The sequence below is a fragment of the Corvus cornix genome, chromosome 2, assembly GCF_000738735.6.
Source record: "Corvus cornix cornix isolate S_Up_H32 chromosome 2, ASM73873v5, whole genome shotgun sequence".
NCBI classification, from domain to species: domain Eukaryota; kingdom Metazoa; phylum Chordata; class Aves; order Passeriformes; family Corvidae; genus Corvus; species Corvus cornix.
In genome coordinates, this window is record NC_046333.1 from 77,859,069 (window position 1) to 77,877,764 (window position 18,696).

Sequence of the window (18,696 nt, forward strand, 5' to 3'; positions counted from 1 at the left end):
ACTCTACTGGAGGCAATGCCAAATAAGCCTTTTCTCTTACTGTGGCATCTGTTTGTCAGGCAGCCAGTATCTGAATTCAGTATTTCCTGAAGAACTATGCTTTGGGGCTTATCAACAAGTCTGCAGGTGCTGCTTTTGATCAAGAAATGGGTTTGGACAGATGAGGCTCACAGCCAGTTGTCCTTGCTTCCCATTGCTTATCAACCAAATTTAAGCATCAGTCTCTGCCATCAATACAAATGTTTCCTTGTTAAATGAAACAGGAGGGCAGAGAGAACTGTGCCTCTTATTTATTCAGCAAATCCCAAGGTACCAGCACACAGCTCCGTGACCCTGTGCTATCTGGCTTCTAAATGCAAGGCCTGGGATGCAAGCCCAAATTCACACAGCCCAAGCTTCATGTCACCTTCAATACTGTGTTCCCTCCTTAGCCAGATGCTTCTGAGGATCCAGCACCAGACCATGGGGAACATGAGCTGTGGAACACAGAGGGGGAATATCAGCAGTGTTTCCAGCTTCTGACACTACTGTAATCACCTTTTTCTCAAAGCATTTTAGACTGGTGATCCATCTTACAAGCTGTTTCTTTACTACTTGCACACAGAATAATCTTTTTTCTGTCACTACCAACTGAGATGTGCACAAGTTCAGTAATTTGGGCATGTCTTTTGCACAGTGTCTCATATTAAATGATCTGAGAGGCACCTTTAATCTCTGAGCCCAAAATGAAAAAAAAAAGTGAAAAACGGACTCTTAGATCTCATGTTTGTGTAATTCACATGATGATTTTGTGTAATTCAGATGTCATTTTGGAGTAATATAAAATAAATAGCAATTTAAAAACCGAGTATCAATTCCTACAAACATCATTGTAAGACTCATTATTGTCATGCTGATTGCTGATTTCACCATCTCATTTTCCTGGGCCTCCAGCTGCATTGGATTCATCTGAATATCACCAAGAATTAGTGCTCATAACCAGCAGGCCCTTTTGAGCTGGATGTGGATCAGCTGCATCACAAAGGTGGCTGTGGCTGCTTTCATTAGTCTTTTAACCTGGCATGCAACAGCTTCTCCCAGAAAACAACTCTGAAAACTACTGTGGTAAGCTGTGTATGGTCCAAAAATACCACTGCAATCCTGCAGATTAATTGTATGTTCAGGTTTAACCTTTAGATACAGATAGTTCAAAAATCCTAGAAAAAATTATTCAATGGCATGAATAGTTACTGGTCCTGAGAAGGGACTGGAGAAAGAATGTAAAATGCTCAGGAACGCAGAGCAGAGAGTGGTTGAGGTCATGTTGCAATCATGGAATCCATAGAATATTGGTGAAACAACTTTAAAAAACCCCAAATTTCTACACTTAAAACAGTTCTGACTCTATAGTTACAGGCATGAGATATACCATCCTGTATTTGCAGCTCCACGTGATCAGCACACCTGTTCAGAACCTCTGAAAATCAGTTCCCTCCAGTGGTCCTGAAGTTTCATGTGGTTTTCTCAGTCCTCAGCTGGTGACTCTAAAGAAAATTTTGAAGTGTGTTATTATATTTCTGTGTCAAACATGTCCTATGGGTCCTTAAACTGTCTGAATAAACACAATAAAATTGGAAACATTTAAAATAAAAAAATTGGTGAAACCTCCAATCCATAAGTCACCTAACTGATCATTCCAGGAAATCCCACTAAGGAGATGTTTCTGAATGCTACTGAGTATTTGTTTCCAAGGTTTCCAAGGTTCTTTCTTTCCAAGGCAAGACTGATTGATTTTTTATTTTAGCCTATTTTCTCGGCAAAAGCTGCACTTGAAATGCTATGCTCATCATTGTGCCTTGGGCAGTAAGATACCCTAAACATTATCCAAGTAATAAGAAACAATCAAGAGTCAGAGACCTGATAAGAAAATAGCAGAAGGAGAAGGCCATTTTTACGATCACACTATGCAATGTAGTGTTAGAATTCTGACAACCAGGACTTGATCAAATAAAAACTACAGCTGGAAAATAAAGCAGAATGGTCAGGGGTGGAGGGGAGATGAGTGCAGCTCAGAGGAGAACCCATCCCATAGCAAAAGCCAAGCAACACTGCAGAACAAACCCCTGGTTAAGCTTAATAGTATGAGATTGCGGTTGCAATCAAATTTTAAAGTAAGCAGCTCAAACTGTTGTCAGAAAGAGAGTAGAAGACCTTTTAACAGCTTTTCCCAGTTCTTAAAATAAAGCAAAGAAGCATCATTGAAAGGGCTTGATTAGGAGAATGAAATAATCTGCTATAACAAGCAATGAAGACATGGAAATTTAGACAATTAGGCATCTCATCATCTGCCAGGAGGAGGTGCAGAGGCAGTGACAGCACTGCTATGTCCATAATGCCTGAATCACCTTAGGAGTTTCTGAGGAATGTGAGATGTGATAGCATATGCTGCTCCCAGCAGATTGTATATGAGGCAGACAACTATCAACACTTAAAATGCCTATTTTCCTTACTGAGATGGTGTTGATCCCAGAGCTTTTGCCTGATTGATCTACCTTACAACTAGGCAGGGTGTTGACTTTAGCCAGAACTCAGCTATGACATTATCTATTACTAAAAAAACAACATATTGGTGGAATGAAAATTTGCATTTTTGGCTTGGGAAGGATACATTTCAAAGTTTTAGCCAGATGAAAAAAATTGGTCAAAAATCGTACCAAGCAGTTAAACTACTCTGAATTTAATTAAAAAGACACTAAGCTTTTTGATATGTAGAAGCTTTAAATTTGTCATCCTGATTTATAACAGGAAAGGAGATTAAAAAAAATAAAATTTTTATGGAGGACAAGAACTAGTTTTTCTTGAGTGTTGCAGGAAAGATCCAGAGACTGAACTAATGTTGGAACTATACTGCCAAAGAGGCTTTTGAACTGAGGCTTTTGACAGCAGGCAGGTGTTCTTCATGTAGGTCTCAACTTTATCTACTGAGATAGATAGATAGATAGATAGATAGATAGATAGATAGATAGACAGACATACACATTCATATAGGTAGTTCATACATTATATTTGCACAATTCTTTAAATGTCATTTCTATTAAATCAGCACTAAGTCCAAGCAATTGTTGTCTATAAAGAAACACATATACTTTAAGTACATAATTTTGTTTGTTGCTTTCACCATTGTTGGTGGAATCCTGCCAAGCCACCAACACTGATCACCATGCCTGCAGCAGAAAATCAGGCAGGATCAAGGAGAGAGCTGATGGGCTGACTCTTGAGCTGCTGTTTGACATTATTTGTAGCTGGATTGGTGACATGGCTTGGGTTAGTACAAGTTATTGACAGGCTGATGTTCTGCCCATTGTCAAATGCACTGTCTGTGTTGTATATTTTATTTGTCATAACCTCCCAGAACTGGAAATCTCTCCTCTATTCCTGTTCTCAGCCATAGAAAGGGGAACCTGCAGGAGCCATAGTGCCTAAGAAGACAAACACATAAGTGATCAGGATTTGACTAAATGGGATTGGTTGCTCCAGGTGTACAAAATCAAAACACCATCTTGTATGGAGCATGATGGAGCACCACACAAGGCACAGCCTGTATGGGCTGCTTTTGCAGAACTGTTACAGGTGTGTTACCTGGGTGCTGCAACATCGCTGAGAGGACGTCAGGGACTGTGCATTGTGCCCAGACAAGGGTTTTGGCCATTCTGGGCTGTTTAAGCACAAAGGAGATTAAAAAAAAAAAACAAAAAAAAAAACAAAAAAAACCCAAAAAAACCAGAAGGGAGTACTTTGATGGTCCCTTGTCATGTATTTCCTCTTTTAATGAAGTAATGAGACCTCCTCTTCTGTTATTTCCCACTGTTTCTCTCTTGCTGTCTCTCTAAGTCAGTAATTTCAGACGGCATAGCTGTTCTCCATGTCCACAGCACAATGCCATCTACAGGTCACTGCGGATGCTGGGGGATTCTGCACATCCCTGCGAGTTCCATGTGTGTGACCTAGAAATTAATTTATGACTACACCAGAATAAATAACATGCATTCGTGTACTTACTATTACATACAAATAAATAAGAATATTTTAAAATGGCCCATTGTGATTAAAAATTATATGGGAAAGGGTGGAGAAAAATGCATTAGCTCACCTATGCCACAGTCAGCCTAGGCAAGTCTCCTATTTGTGTGATAACATTTTCCGTTACAGAAATACAATCAAACAGAAAAATAAAAATTAATTCCGAATGCACATCAGGATCCACTTGGAAAAAAAGAAGAATGCTATGGTGCCAAGCAACACAGATAGGCTTCTTAAAGGAGCCATCCGTTTGATTTGGTTGTCACCGTGGTGGCACCATATTCCAACGTGTAGGCCAGGAAACACCAGTTCCCTCTGGGCTACAGAAGGCGCAGTGAGCACGCAGCGTGTGCTGGTGTGGATGCAGAGCTCAGGTATTTATCAGTAGCCGTTTCCAGTGGTCCTGCACTGTTGCAGTAGAATTGCACAGAAGTGCCACCTGCCTTTCCTTCCTAGAATGAAGGGCTCCAGGATGGTTCTGCAATGTTAGAGACAATATTTCTGACAAGATATTTCTAGCTTCAGCATTCAAGCTGTCAAGGCTGTTGTCAGCTCAAAGCAGGCTCTCTTTCCTCTGAAGTCATTACATAACCACCAGTTTTGTTTTCCACATTTGCCAGAAGCTGCCCATATGAAAACAATTCACTGGAGGATAGAGCAGGTAAAATACCAAGGTCTGGATTTTATTTTTCATTTTTACTTTTTCTCTTTCCTTCCTTCCCCATATGTAGGTGACGAAGAAAGGACAGTTATCAATAGATTTGTGAATATATATCTCACATTTAACTTCAAGTACAGTAATGTAATAAAATTGTGATTCATAACAAAGTAGAAAGAAGAGAACCATAATTCAGAAGCAGAGTGAAACTTGTTGATTAAAACATGCAAAAGCATTTAATCATACACCAGAATCACAAGAAATATAATGATGTTTATGTAAAATTTTCACTTAATTTGTGATCATTTGGAAATATATTTGGTACTTCAAAAAACACATTGAAAAGTAAATCCCTGCTCAAAAATTAAACAAATCTAAGGCCCTTTAATTATGCACTTGAGATTGTGGTGTGGATGTCCTGTCTATGTAGAGCTCTAATGAGCTTCATCTTGAAAAGTGAGAGTTTGTAGTGAGGAAAAGGGTAAAAGCACACCTTTGCCTTGCCTTAAATAACTGATATCTGCCTTAGCCCTTCAGGATCTCTATATATCAGAATTCACACAAGCCCATACTAAAGCTTTGCAAGTGGAAGGGTTCAAAATTCTTACAGTCAGAACAAGTATGAAAAAAGCTGTATGAGAAGTGTTTTCAGTTCAGCATTTGTATTACTGCCAAAAAAAAAAAAAAAAAAAAAAGAAGGGAAATATCCCTCAGTATGCTAAATATCTTTGTCTAAAAGCCAAATTTAAGCTTTTTCAGGTCCATACAGAGTCATATTATAAATGATCTACATGGAACTGTAGATCTTTAACACTCAGGGAACTCCAATCTCCTTAATAGAACAGTAGAGATTTCATGTCAGGTTTTTCTTGTTTTATAATTCCCCAGGACAGAATATATATACAGAATTGAATAACATAGGGGCCTTTAAGATATTACAATAAGTATGAGTCATCTCAAAAGAGGGGTAAGGAAACCTCTCACTGGACTCCATGGCAGATTCTGATAAGGCTGAAACACATGAATTCTCTTCCTAGCTAGGAACTGCAGCATACAGCACAGGATGTCTTACACCAGATGTCACTGTATCATGCATGATGAATATCACATCTTCATTTCAGACTTGCCCTGATAAAATCTGTATATATGGTGTTGCAGCAAAAAGCATCATCTAACATTCAGGAAATCCATTTCCCTATGTTCTGATTAGCAAAGCAATTTTTTCTAACACCTAAAAGAACTGCTGCCATCCTTTTATCTTCACAGCTGTGCAAGACGGTATTGCTTTTTAAAATGTGCTGCAAACTGAAAATGAGAAGCTGGGTGTGTCAGGGTTATTTCTATTTTGACTTAGAGAAATATAATTTTGCATCCTCTTTTCTTTCCCTATTCTTCTCCCTTTCACGGGAGGAAAGACATGCAGTTACATACACGAAAATGGACACACATTCTTCATTTACAAAGGGCTTAATTTAGTCTTTGAGTATGCACAGAAATCCTCCCTGCAGCAAAGTGATGTCAGACTGTGTGTATCCCTGCAGTATATGGAAATCCTGGTTGCCATGAGAACCAGACTGCTTCTTTGCTGAGGTTTCTGCACACTGCTAGGAAGACATGCCTCCATTTTGCCACACTGAAGCAGCTCAGCTGCAGGATGCCCGGTGCCAGGCTAGGTGGCCCTGACACTGCTACCCTCTGGCCAGTGGTCCGTAATTAAGTCCAGCTCTGCCACTGAAATGAATCTCTAAAAGTGTCAGATAATCAGGATTGCATTTCTGAAGCAACATCCTTCCTGAATATATTTCTTCCCTCTTGTACCTGCCACCCTGGAAAAACAAAATAAAATAGGAAGCTGCTTGGACTTGAGGCAGTATTAAAACCCACAATGTTTTATTGTATTAGGAAAGAAATCAAAGCTACACCATCACAGTGAGATCTCAGGGGGTCTCTCAGATTTATGTCTCCAAGCAGCCATTTTTCCAAATGCTGCTGCATGCACACACTGCCTTCCTGAACACAATTAAAGCAAATACTTCTGTGATAACTGAACTTTGTGCTCCCAAACAAAAGGAAAAAGTTGTTTCTCCTTTTTTTTTTTTTTCTTGTGCTAGGGATACAAAATGAGCTTCTTCAGATACAGAAGTGCTTAAAACTGATCATTTAAGAAGGAAAATGTTATGTTTTTTTCTCTTCAAATATCATCTCTAGAAAAATAAAGACAGTGAACTATATAAAATTTTTAAGCTACAATGAGTGAAAAATCTTTATCACATTCTATACTTAAGACAAGTATAATATGGCAACAAGTAAACTAATACTCATTAGAGAAAAAGGCTATAAAGGAAAAAGCTTTGCATATTCGTGCTGGCTAACACAGAACTAACCAAGTGGACAACCAAAGTTAAATCAAAGCCTAATGCCGTCCAAATTCTATATATTGATCTAAGCCACAAAATTCCACATCTAAATGGCTTTATCTCAACACTCAATTTTTCTTTTGCACTGTGTAGAGCATTTGACAGCCACAGGCAATCTTCTCAGTTTCACAGGTATCTAGGAACTCACATGTCTGCCATTGCAGCTCCATTAACCTGCAGGTATCAGCTCTCTCTTTTCTCTGAGGAATCTAAACAATTAGTAGTTGTGTTAAGTCACCTGGTTTTAACCTTTGCTTTATTTTCATATTTTGGCTTTTCTGCCAGACACAATGTAGGCTTCTGTGCCTGAAATGTTGTCCATTTTTTTTCTAACTGTATCATCTAGCCTAGAAAAAGGTATTATCTCACTCTTACAAACCTGGCAATTGATTATAAATAAATTTAAAAAAAAAAAATTATCCTAACATTATGGGAAGATGAACACAAAACAACTATGAGAATGACTGATTCAATACTAGTTCTTGAATTTGAATGAATAGCGCAGCAAATTCTTTTACTGCTTGCCCAGTGTTGCTCAACACTGAGCTGCACATTTCTGTATTCAACCAGTAGAGGACAGTGCTGAATATATACATCAGCAAGCCCATTACTCATATTTTATATATGAAGCAACTTCTCAGTATGAAGTGGTGTGTTTCTTGCCATCTCAAAAGCCAGTTCACATTTATGAAATCAATGTATGACAAAAAAAATACAGATTACAAAGAATCTTCATAAAAAATGTAAGCAATTATGCTTCATGTATGTGGAGTGTATATCTTATTTATGCACAACACTACTTGGATCCCATTCAAAGACCTTGACTTGGTCCTTATTCAAAAGGCTTCAAAGCTTTTCCTAAACAAAAGGCAGACCTACACTGCAAATCCAATAAGCATTCTGCTTATGTTAGGAATGCAGGACAAGACCCTCAGTGTAATTATTTCTGTTCTTTAATATAATCCAGAGTCCAAGAAGCCAGTGAAGTTACACAAAAGTTCACAGAGTTTTAGCCTGCATCAGGAGCAGTTGCACCACCCACTCTTTGAAGAACAAGTTATAAAAGAACACAGATCTAATAACTTTTCAGTTTTTCAGAAAAAAAAATCTACAGTTGATTTATCTATCTACCTCAATTCAGTCTCCATAAGTTTTCAGTGAAAGCCATCAGGATCTTTTCTGCAGGTACACCTCTGTCTAAATCCCCTGGACTGCCAGTTCACTTAGCTAAAGACTATGCTAATTTGACATGCTAATTTGACATGTAGAAAACTTTCCTACTTAAAAAACGAGCAAACAAAAAACCCCAACAAACAAAAAACCCAAACCCAAATGTAGCTGCCTGTTCTACAAACAGTGACAGAGCTATAACATTTTATTGGTACTTGCAATTTTACCTATCTTGGCCTAATGGTTTTTGTTCTGTTTTGCCACTCCAATGGCAAGTTAAATAATATAAAAATGAGTTAAACACTTTATATTATTTCCCAACACAGAGCACACAGGCAAGATATTTTGTGTTTTCTTTCACTTAAAAAATATTAGCTTTGAGGAAAATGCTCACAGAAGTTACGGGCTATATCAACCAGAAGAAACACTTCAATGTTTATGTAAATTTTATTGCATGAGAGAGCACAGCTCACCAATTTCCATCATGTTACATTTGCAAAGTGACATTCCACAAAGCCCTGAAGAGACCAGCACATAACAAAAAGTGTCTCACAGGGTCCAGTTTCATCATGTTCATCTGCAGCAATACAAAACACTTATTAATGGAATACGTAAAGAGTGCTTGTTTACAGGGAGAGGTGACCAGGAGAGAATTTCTAAAGACATTGAAATAAAGAGACAGGACTTCACTCATAGGAGTATTTAGTCAGCCAATCTGTTCAAGTGCTTCTCCATGCAAATATCTGGCTCATATTCTGATCTTTTAGGCCATTGAAAAATATTTATATTCAATTAACACATGGCATATCAAGAATTCTGATTAATATTTTCTTTTCAGGAAATGGAATATTCACCAGGTACAAAAATAAATGACCCTCTGGTCTACTTCAGTATATACTTGGATTTTGAGTTTTGCTTTAGATTGCTGTTTAATGCTTTCAAAATGTGGGGTAGCAAGAGTTATAGGAACAACTATAATTGCAGAAATGGGGTTCTGAGAGCAAGCATATATCAAAGTCTAGGCATTACAGTGACTTCAGAGTGTCTCAGGTCCCAGGGGCCTTGGAATTATGTCAGAATCTAAAATTGCCTTTTAAAAAATTCATGCATCTCTAGACTTCACCACTGAAGAGGTAAAGAGAGTGCAGACAACTCAGTGGCACTAAGTGAGCTGCAGACAGTCTGAATCAATCAGTCTCGGCGTGGTGACCTACCACCAGCATCTCCCATCCAAGTCTGCTTGCTCCAGGCACTCCTGTCAGCAGCAGGCTCTGAACGGCTGGGTGGACTCCTCTAAGGAAAGAACAGAGCACCTAGCCATGTTAATTTGGTCCCAGTGGAGTTCAGCCATAACAGTGACTTTAAAAGGTCCATATGACCTCCAAATTAATTTGTATTAGTGCAGGTCCAAATCACTGCATGATTGTCAAGAACTTATTTTGTTCATCTAAATCAGAAGGAAACCATGTAATATTTGAAATCTGTTTCTTATGCTTACATTTTTTTCATCTAGCAACACTTGACAGACAATAGTCACAAGATAATATATGCTGTGCAAAAGTTTTGCTTATAGCTGAATAAACTATCCATTTATGTCTATAAACAGCTGTATAAACTGTCTATAAACTCAGAATTTATGTTTTCAGATTATTGATATAAAAGGAAAAAGCTCTGGCATTGATGCATAAGTCAAGGAATGGATACACTAGTTTTTCTCTACTTTGAATTATATAATCCCATTGTTTCTCCATACAACAAACTACCAAATGCTGTTAATATTGTCTATACATCAACCCACAATAACAGAAAAAAAAAACCTTAAAGCTCATCTCTGTTTTTTTCAGTTGACTGACCTGTGAAAGAAGGATGGGGGATGTGGAGGGGTGTGGAATTAATTCTTTAGATTTTACCCCCTTTCTCCTTTTTGCTCTGCAAAGAGCAAGCGTAATTGTTTCCTGGAGTGAAAAGAAAAGATTTAGTATCTTTATACCATGAAAAAAATTCAGTGAGGCTGTTTGTGAGAAGCAGGAGGAAAGAAGGGAGCTGACTAAATGTGAAGAAAGAGACACTTGCTCTGCCATCTGTTCCCGTGTGCTGTCACCAGGCTGCTCTGCAGCAGAAGAGGCAGCTGCTCCCTTTTTCCAAGAGTTAACATGAGATATTGGAAAGAATACCCACCTTCTAACTCTGACCAAGCCTATAAAGGATCACAGCAATTAAGTTTATGGTACCCATATATTTGTGATGCAGGCTCCAGTACAATTCCTCTGACAGTGCTTTGCTGCCTCACATAACATTACCAAGCTGAGTTTTCCTCTCAGGAACAAATGCAAGTGGATTAGCAGTAACATGCTCTGCTCAGGGGTCTGCTTCACGTACATTACCCTCACTGTGTTTTACGTCAATGATGTTTAAGCAACCTGGTCCTAAGTTCAGGAACAAAGATTACTGAAGGGGCTGCATGAAGGAAGGACATGAACAAAGGCTCTATTTGTTAGTAGGGAAAATAAGTAACAGTCTGGCTGTTAAATGAAAGGAAGCGAGACCAATGAGGGAAACAAAACTTAGGATACCAGCTGCTGGAGTACGAACTGGGACTAAGGTTTGCTTTTGCCATCTGCAGAGTGCATTTCCACAGTCTATGAACTGGATCTTTGCTTTGCCAACACCTCAGCGTCAAAGTGTAAATGCATCTTTTTCTTTCTTTGGTTTTTTAAAGCATTAAAAGAAAGTTCATTTAATGCTATTCATTTAGAAGTCTTTGTCCAGTCATTTTCTACCAGCTTTTGTCTCTTTGTTTTTAGTAGCTCAGATTAAGTTTCCTCCAGGACTAACTAAGATTTATAAGAATTACAAGAATTTACTGTCCTGCATCTGGGAATTTCTGTCCTTCCTGATTTCATTTTTGTGAATAATTATATTTTGTTTACACTTGAAGACTGGATGTAACGAACTTGTTAAAGAATAAGGGAGACTCCTTCTTCAAATCAGGTGAGCTTGCCCAGAGAAAAGATAGCATCAGAAACAATGTGATTTGAGTGTCAGGAAAACATTGCTCGTTTTCAGGAACCTTGTGTTGTGTTTATGAGGCAAGGTTTTGGAAGCCAGGACAGGACAGGGCACAACTTCAGGGGTGACTTCTGTGAGAAAACACCAGAAACTGTGCCTTGTGCCAGACAGCCAGACTGACTGTAAAGCACTTCTTAAATAATTATACCTGGAATGTACATCCTCCTGCTTTACTTCATTTCATATCTTCATCTGGTAGGAGTCTCCTCTGCAGCGGAAATCCTAGAAAAAATGCTTCTATCAAAATACTCAAAACTGAAAACAAGTGCTTTTAAATGAAGCCCAAAAAACCCTTCTCCCTTCTTAAGAAATTCCCTGTGTCTTTTGCATCAAATAGCAGTACCTTCCTCTTTCATCCAGCAAAGCACATAAGCATATGATTAAAGATGCACACACCCACATCTGAATGTCTGGAGAGGCTTTCTCTCACAAGAAATGAGTAAAGGATTAATTTATTACATTCACTTATATCAGGATGCTGTTCTGAAGCTTCCTGTCCATGGGAAGCATGAAGGCTTTTTCCTTTTCTAAAGAAGAAAACGGACAGGTTTTATTTCCACAACTCTAACTGAAGAAGGCAATAATAGCTGTATCTCTGTTTACTTATGCATAGATTGTAGTGAGAAAGGTATGTATAGAAAAATATTCTATGTGAATATTCAGTTCTGGATTATGCCATCTGAGGCAGGGAGTTCTGTGCAAATACAGAGAGGAATCATTTATATTAATGCAGACCTTTGACAATAGTAAATGGTAACTCTTTTCCCATTTTCAGTCCTTAAGAAGTCATGCTCAGGGATAAGAATTCCTGGCTTCTAATGCAAAGCGTACAAATATATGCAGATACAGATAGTCTGCCACCGTGGGCAATTTGCCAGGCAACTTTCAGAATAGCCCAGTCTGGTTTTGTTACATCTGAAATCTGAATTCATTTTGCTTCTATGTTATTTCAAGTCAATAGGAATTTATTTTAAAATTGTTTCTGGAAGGGTGCTTATCCAAAAGACTGGACTAATTTATCTAATTGCATATAAATACATGCAAGTTTGTATATATTTATGCTTTATTTGCTTTGCAAATCTTATCTCTCTACAAATGTCGAATCATTAGCCTACAACACTGAACCACATGCCTTTATCCAGAGTGGGGGGTTTTGGTTTTTCGCATGTTAAAACCTGGTTTGAATGGTTACTTTTTCCCAGAAGTGTCTTACCTTCTGTAGGCAGCTGCCCAGTACTGCTGTAGTTTCTAGTCTGTGACACACCCTGGCAGTAACATATGAACTGATGTCTTAGAGCGCTTGTATCAGCAATATGCATTAACTTGCACATACAGGTAAAGTTTCTTTTTAGAAATCTGTCCATTTTACACCCCCATTTCTTTCAAGGTGAAAGCATGAAGCAAACTGAACACTTTGGTTCAGAATCAGTGATACCCTGAAACTATTTATATTTATAAAGTCCGAAAACAATGCAGAAATGCAGTGAGAGTCTTAGTTAGAGAATTTTTAAATTTAACGTTAAACTTCCTTTTTCTTTCCTTAATGTGGGACTTCAAGTAGAATATAAGTAACTTAAAACCTCATTTTGTGATTGTTGCATATGCTTAAATGTATCTCAGGAAAATATCAACTATACTTGTCCTCGAGCCATAGAAGTTTTCACATATTCTCATTTTCAGCAGCAGTGTGGTACCTCTCCTTTGCATCTGATTTACATTCTTTAAAGATTACTCTAAGAACTGTAGCTAACTCCAGTCCCAAATTTTGGTCCTTTGTACAAACGTCATTACTTTACCCAAACTATTATAACACTGACAGTTTTTCCATATGGTCCATACCTGAAAATTATATCCTCTCACATTTCTCTCCATAACTGTGTTGATGTGCTACAGCAGACAACCAGGAATGCGCTTGTTCATTTTTAGTTCCCTGATTCCATGGATGCTTTACTCCTACTGAATAGCATTATACTGTTGTATTCTTCTGCTTTATGTGTAACTTTTGCCTCCCATCTGTATTATTCCTACTGCATTTGCATATAACTTATGTCTACTTTATCTTACATTTTTTGTTCCGCTTCTCTCCCACCTCCAAATGCTCATCCTCCCATTTAACTGTTTCAGAAACCATCATATTACTTTTCCCTGAGCATCTTTTGCTATCTGGCTATCTAATCATAGGTGATCTGCCTTTACCCCCAGAAATTTTCCTTTTCATTCCTCATTTTTTAGGAAGGACATGTTCTTTGTTTTGTACAAAAGGTGGAGCCTGGCTTTTCAAAACAGGTGTTCAGTCTCTTCCAATGAAGCTTAAAAAGAACAAAAGGTCAAATTCAGCCACAGTGGATAAGATCTCATCTCAAACAGAAGAATTTGTTCACAAATACTTTTAAGAAAAGAGAGAAAAAAGGAAACATAGAGAAAAGTACCTCTAGATAATTAACTTGCCTTTATCCACTTTTTTTTTTTACAAAGACAAATCTGAAAGACAAAGTAGAAAAATAAATACTACACATGGTGCAGTAGGCAGTGATAATGCTACTTTTAAAAGATGATGTTCACGGGGATTTTTTTATGGATGCATTAAAAGGAAATTTAGATAAGAAAAAGAAAAAAAATATTGTATTATTAATGATTTGCCTCTTCCAAGCAGGTGCAAGCACAAAACTTCTCAGTGCAACTAAAAGAGAAAACTCTGCTGTCCCCTTCAGAGCCATTACTTTTTCAGTTATGTCTCTCCACTGGAGAAGTTCATGCAAGAAATTCATGTTGTTGAGGGATCATGAGATATTGCTTCAGCTACATGGTATCTCCATTGCTGCTTTACAGACTGTGAGGACCATTACTTTCACTACTTAAATAATGTTAATGTTAGTCATCTGCAAGCCAGGGTAAAAAATTGGGTTTCCATTTTGTAGCTGTCACATTTTGCTTGGCCCAGAACAAACATAATTTAAATATGTATATTAAAATATGTATAGTTTAAACTCATTTGAAAAAGACAACTAGATTTTGAATTATTTTAGATTCTTCCTTGAGCAGCTGCAGGGAGCAGCACCTAGAGAAGTATCTCATACAACTACTGAAGGAAAGAAATTAAGGCAGGATGATAGAAAGTAACTTATTTTATCCAGCTTTCCCACATTTCTGAAAACTGAAACACTGAGGACTGGACACAATCCAGCCTTTGCAGATCAATGTCCTCATTAATTCAAAATACCATATTTTCATCAGCTGCTATTGATAAATTAAGACATAATTGTACTGTATATCCTTAGATCATTAGAAGAATCTGAGGAAAGAAAAAACAAATCCTTAGGAAGGATTCAAATTATTGACTATCCTTTCCCACCTGAATAAAATCCAAAGTAGATAATGCACAATTTTGTTGCTTAAGTTACTGTACAACCTTCTTTTATACTACTATAAACTGTAGATTTACTACGTAGTACTTTGAAATCTGATCTTTAACTTACTTCACTTTATCAAATACAAATAGAGAAAATAGTGTTTAATTTTATTTCTTTCTTCCAGTTAATTAAAGGGTCTAAATCTTGAAATCAAGTTTTCATTTCAAATTTCACTTAACAATATATATGCTGAACCTGTAATACCTGCCAGCTGAGATTCTAAGATGTGCCATGTAATGTCTGGAATGTTAAATAAGTATCTCCAAAATATCAGGAACACATTTTAATAATTTTCTTGATCAGGAGTCCAGTGGAGTCTAATGTTAACTGCAGTGATCTCTTTGCCAGTTTTTAGAGAGCAGGTCCTGAGACAATACATGGTAAATAAATTAATTAAGCTTATATTAATTACATATCACTATATTTTCCTTCCACCATCTGTCACATGCTATGTCACAGTTAGTCAAGTCACTACTGGTCAAAAGAAAATAAAAGTGGGATTTGAAAGGATTATAAATAATTGGATCATTTCATCATCAGTGAGATTTATTGTACAAAACCTTTCTTTTGTCCCATGCAGTTTTGTATTACATCAGCTGCTTATCACAAAGGTGAGGCAAGAATTTCCCCAATCTATCCAAAAAAGGAAATTGCAGATTTGACATCTAAGAAGATAATTCTCTTAGCAGAATGTAAACAACTTAAGGTAAGGGAGTGAAAATGAAATACAAAATACCATTCATTTCTTGGTACTGCCATGTATTGATGAAAAATTTCCATTTTTCTTGCTCTCACTTATAAAACTCTTCCTGTAAATTTTATACCTGTAAAAGCTCTCTTTGAGCTTCATATTTGAAATACCATAATAATCATAGAGATAGGCAAGTTAGAATCTTGTTTGACAGGTTCCACTTGCAAGTGGTCATTCCAAACAGTTTTGGAGCCTGTAGAACCTCTGAGCCTGTGCACACATGTCGCTGCAACTAGCTTTCTGTTTGCTGTTTATGAATATATACTGAAGACTAAGAACAAGAAGGTTCCAAACAGACATCCTGCTAAAAAAAAGAGGCAGCTTTATAACACCTCCATCCTTATAAACCCTAATTCTCTTTAAAAAAAAAAATTAAAATTCCCAACACAACCTGCATAATGACTGAAGTTTGCAGCATACCTTAAAGTCAGTAGGTAATTCAATGGGATAATTCACCTTTAAAATCAGAAGTTGCATCTCAATTGCCTCTGCTATAATTATATATCTAGAAGTGCTGCGCAGACAGAGCAAACAAGATCAAAGAACAAATCAGCACACATCTCAAGGACTAGTGACAAGGGCGACGACAGACAGATACTGCAGAGGAGTGCCTGGCGCACCTTGCAACAATATAATCATGTCAAGAAGATTTATTGGTGGGCTGTGCACAAAGCATGACAATAAACAATAGTAATTTCATCTTGCTTGTGTTCCTGGCCTTTATGTCCCAACCCCTTTTGCTAATGTAAGCAATGCCAGAATAGGGCAAAACAACTGTTTATGAATACCTATAAATGTAATACAACTGTGCAATGTTCATTGGTTGGCACTGTTCCTGGCTTGATATAGGATCATGACCACCAGCATTATCTCAGGCTTCCAAGTATGGTTTTGAGGACAACACAGGCCAGAGACTGTTACACCATTTCTAGTCAGTTTTATACAAAATAAGACTGGTTTTATTTTAAGCACACAAACAAGAGGGTCTTGTTACAAGTGCAGTATTTGGCATGGCTTTCCCCCATCTCAATTAGGATTTTCTCAGGCTATGTTCAACCAGACAATCTTTGACCTTTATTTCTACTCACTTATATGTAATATATGTATGATGGCCTATGAGATGAGCTTAAAAAATGCCCAAGGTCACCTATATGAACTTTAATCTTTACTAAATGTATATGGTCTTTGTAAACAGAATTTGACATGTCAGAATGATGATTTAATACCGTTTTTAAAAGTAGCGTCTTAAAAGCCATATATGGCAGTGTTTGATTACTGCAAATGCTGCATTTGAAATTCATGTGTTTTCTATTAATAGAAGGACCAACTCTTCAGCTGTTACTTATTCACATTGACACTAGTGCATGTAAAATGGAGCACTGTGAATCAGCTTTTTTGTAGATAGAATAATATTGTTCAGACTGGAGGACAAGGGTTTGGGTCCATAAATCTCATTTTGCTTCTTTGGATTCCTTAGAACGACCCAGGGTTATGGACAGGCCACAGATTTGCCTCTGTCTTGATGGAAAGATTAAAATTGAAAATAGTTAATTTGATCAAGTAAAATTTTACATTTATTTTCATTATGAGTTTACTTCTGAAGGATTAAATGCTTCCTTCTAAGGATCCTAACAGAGAGTTTTAAAATCAGAATCAGAATTAAAATACCTTTACCAAAAATATTCCTTCAATTTGAAACTACAAACAGAATCAAGTGGTAATCATGGATAAAATACTTCATTGGAGACATGTTTGACAAAGAATAGTACAATCTAACTAAAATAATTTGGATTTTCTGGTTTTACTAAACTCTTATATTTCTACCATCTATGCAGCACAATTTTTTTGCTTGTCACTCACATTTGTACACACAAGTTTGGACAACACTTTTAACTATATTGATAGATGAGCAAATTGAACAAGTATGATTGCAGAAGAACACAAACTGAAAAAAAAATAACCACATTTGGGAGCATATTGAAGTAATAACATTCAAGTGGAAAAATACTTTTGATGGATGAGACAGCCCTGTCTACTACAAGGAAAAGGTGAATATTTTTTACTGCTAAAGTCAGAGATTATGTTGCAATAATTTTAAGAGTAATGATTGTATTATGGCGTTCAATTAAATATGATGAAAATGGAGGAGAATAATCAAATTTTACTGTGTAGTTAAAATGCTTATCAGGGAGTCCTAATTCAAAAAATGTTCTTTAATAAGAAATTTTTCATTTGTATTTTATTCTACATTTCAAAATCAATTTTCAGTAATCAGTAAGGCAGAAGACAGATTTTGTACACAAAGGAAACACACATTTACAGATTAATAAAATAAACAGCTAGGATCAGCAAAATCCAGACTATTAATACTTTATTTAATTACCCAAAACTTTCTGCCTAAAATACATTTCTCGGTCTTCAGTACAACTGGGAACGCACAAATTTCAATCATCTTAATCCTTTAAAACTCCAGATGTAAAGTGGCTTAACCATAATCAGAAACTGTAAAAGTTTATTAGCAAAGCAAAAACATAGAAAAAGTATTGAATGCAAAATTACATATTTTGAATCTGTGGCCATCCTGTAATGCTCACAACTTCACTAGAATAGCTCCACAGAACATAAGAAGATAACCTAGCAGTCTTTGTTCAGCTTCTCTAAGTATTCGATTTGTATTTCACTGGGAATACTGCATGTGTTCATCCAAGATCATATGTTTTTTTCTAACAAATACTTATTTAATTTTAAAATCTTTGTCATTATTTAAAAGGTTATTTATTCTCTTGTACGTAAACATTTACATTTGTCACTGTGGTTCAGCTGGCAGAGAAACTGGGATTATGTTCATGATGCTATTTGTCAAAATACTGATGCTGTATGAAAAATTCACATTTTCTGTTCCTGTCCATCAGACTTCTTTCAAGACACTTACATCCTGTGTCTTTTTAAAGAAAAAAGCTGAAAACCAAGAAAATATTAAAAACCATTTTGAAGAAAACTGTTCATTTAAAAGTGTGATTATAGCTATTGAAAAATATGCAACAGGTCAACGAAACCAAAAGAAACCTGGTGCACATGCACTTACATATAACTATAACATATGTGTGCATGTTTGTGCCTCTCTCTACACAATGCAAAGACATAGAATGCTGAGAAGGAGAA